Genomic DNA, 2,918 nt, shown 5'->3' with positions numbered 1-2,918 from the left:
ATCTCCACTTGGAAGGCTTGAAGGGTCATCTTGGAACAAGTTAGGAGCTGTCTAGATTTAGGTTAACCCTAGGATAGATTGAGTTTAATTTATTGTTTCACTTGTTTGAAAAAAAAAAAAAATTGTATAAACATCGAGAACCGTACACCTCGTGTGTGGAGAAGAGTGTCGGGTCGTCTAGTTAGAATTGAGTCAATTCCTATTGTTCCAATGGCTGAACCAATCCAACCCATGACCCTTAAGGATTTGTGTTATCCAGTTGGCTCCATCCAACCATCTTGTATCAGGTTGCCACAACCCACAGCTAACAATTTTGAAATCAAACCTCAAATCATAAATATGCTTCCAAAATTCACAGGATTAGAGGATGCTTATATATTTATTAGAGAATTTGAGGAGGTATGTGCAACCATGAAACTGCAATTAACAGAGGATGAGGTCAAACTTAGATTAATCAACTTTGCCCTTAAGGACAATGCTAAGAAGTGGCTTTATAGTCTGCCAAACTATTCTGTCACTACCTGGGAGGGCTTTGTGAGAATATTTTTAAAAAATATTTTCCCATCATAAAACAGCTAGGATTAGGAATGAAATAAATCAATTTTACCAACTAGCTGGTGAATCATTTTGGAAGTACTTTGATCGTTTCAAGAATCTTTGACCCAATGCCCACACCATGGAATAGAAACTTGGAGACTATGCCAGATCATCTATGAGGGGTTAGATTCAAACTCAAGAACCATGCTAGAGTCCATGTGCCAAGGCCAATTTATGGACAAAGAAACTACTGAAGCTTGGCAATTCTTAGAAGACCTAGCCGAGAAAAATTTACAGTGGGAAACAACTAGGGAACCTGATAAAGCTACACCTTCAAGAGGAGGAATGCATCAAATTCAACCAACCCTAGCATCAGAGGCCAAGATTGCAACCTTAACACGTAGATTGGAAGCCTTAGAATTACAGAGACCAGCCAATGTAAATCAAATATCTGCACCCATGTGTAAAGGGTGCAATGCACCAGACCATGTCTTAGAAGAATGTTCCTACTCGAATGAGTGTGCACAGGTGAATGCCACCTATCAAGGACCATTGAACAATCCTTATGCACCCACATATAACCCAGGTTGGAGGAATCACCCGAATTTCTCATGGTCCCAGAATCCTAATGTAGGTAATCCAAATTTCAATCAGCAAAATCTAAGGTCCAACCCAGTGATGAACAACCCGCCAGGCTTCCATGATAATGACAAGAAAATTACCTCTTTAGAGAAAAGCCTAGAAGCCATGATGAAAACACATACCAGCTTTATGCAAACCACGGGTCAACTCATAAATAATAACACCCAAGCTATAGCCCATCTGGAAATGCAAGTAAGTCAGCTGGCTTCGACCATTAGTGAACGAGAACATGGTAGGTTACCTAGCCAACATGAGCCAAATCCTAGGAACCAAAATGGTCCACGACCCCAACAAGGAAACCAAGTTAATGGTGTAAATGCCATTCATACCTTAAGATCAGGAAAAAAATAGACAATAAGGTAGTTGCACTTGATGATATAGATGACTCATCTGCCGAGTCACCTTCTAAAACTACTACCTTTCAACCTCAAGCACCAGAAACTGAAAATTCACCTAGTCCAGTACTTAAAAGTCCTAGAGCTCCTTTTCCAAACAGACTGAAATCCAATAAATCTGAACATTTAGACAAAATTTTAGAGGTATTTAAACAAGTCCAAGTTAATATTCCTCTTTTAGATATAATCCATCAGGTTCCAACTTATGCCAAATTTTTAAAAGATCTTTGCACTAGGAAAAGGACCACTAATGTACCAAAGAAAGCATTTTTGGCTGCAAGTGTCAGTTCATACCTATCTAGCCATGTGCCAATTAAATATAAGGACCCTGGAGCTCCAACAATTTCTTGTGTTATTGGAGAAACCAATATAAAAAAGGCTTGCTAATCTAGGAGCTAGTGTGAATATCCTTCCATATTCGGTGTATGAACAACTAGGATTAGAAAAACTTCAACCTACTGGGATCACATTACAGTTAGCCGATAGATCTCTCAGGATCCCTAAGGGAATGGTCGAGGATGTTCTGATAAAGGTTGAAAATTTCATTTTCCTGTAGATTTTATTGTTTTAGAGACTGAGCCAGTTGCGAATCCTAAAGGACATATACCTGTCATTTTAGGAAGACCATTCTTAGCTACGGCCAATGCTGAAATCAATTGTCGAAATGGTCTAATGAAGTTATCCTTTGGGAATATGACCATTGAGCTTAATGTTTTAACTTAGAACAGGAATCCTCTTCTCATGCTGATGTCAATGTAGTCCAAGATGGTATTTATGAATCCATTGACATTAGTGATGATGAAGTCGACTTAGAGTCTAACCCCTGGTTAATCCATGAGTCTGAGGATGTCAATGAAATACTTAAAGAAAATCAGATTAATCAGGAATCGACACTTCCTACTGAACCAATCATTGAGATAGTGAACTCATCACCTAAACCATCGATAGAGGAAGCACCCATTTTAGAACTGAAGCCCCTCCCAGAACATCTCAAGTATGCATATCTAGGACCCAAAGAAACTTTGCCTGTAATTATTGCATCAGACCTAGATCCCAAGCAAGAGGAGGAGTTATTGTCAGTTCTAAAAGCAAATCAAGAGGCAATAGGTTGGACCATAGCAGATATCAAAGGAATAAGCCCTTCTATAGTTCGACATAGAATATACTTAGAGGAAGAGGCTAAACCAACAAGAGAAGCCCAAAGAAGGCTTAATCCAGTTATGAAGGATGTAGTTAAAAAGGAGATTCTGAAACTCCTAGATAGTGGAATAATTTATCCTATTTCTGATAGCTCTTGGGTAAGCCCAGTTCAAGTAGTACCTAAGAAATCTGGGGTAACAGTGG

General features: G+C 39.0%; 1 non-coding gene across 1 annotated transcript; it reads right to left on the bottom strand.

Annotated features, from left to right (window-relative positions):
* Positions 1-577: 577 nt before the first annotated feature.
* LOC140853537 (small nucleolar RNA R71) lies at positions 578-683 on the bottom strand. Its single transcript, XR_012136607.1, has one exon. It is a non-coding gene; the product is annotated as a small nucleolar RNA R71 (small nucleolar RNA).
* Positions 684-2,918: the final 2,235 nt, after the last annotated feature.

This window comes from Elaeis guineensis, chromosome 13, assembly GCF_000442705.2.
Source record: "Elaeis guineensis isolate ETL-2024a chromosome 13, EG11, whole genome shotgun sequence".
NCBI lineage: Eukaryota > Viridiplantae > Streptophyta > Magnoliopsida > Arecales > Arecaceae > Elaeis > Elaeis guineensis.
Note: the sequence above shows the minus strand (reverse complement) of the source record. Positions and strands in the feature narration are given on the sequence as shown.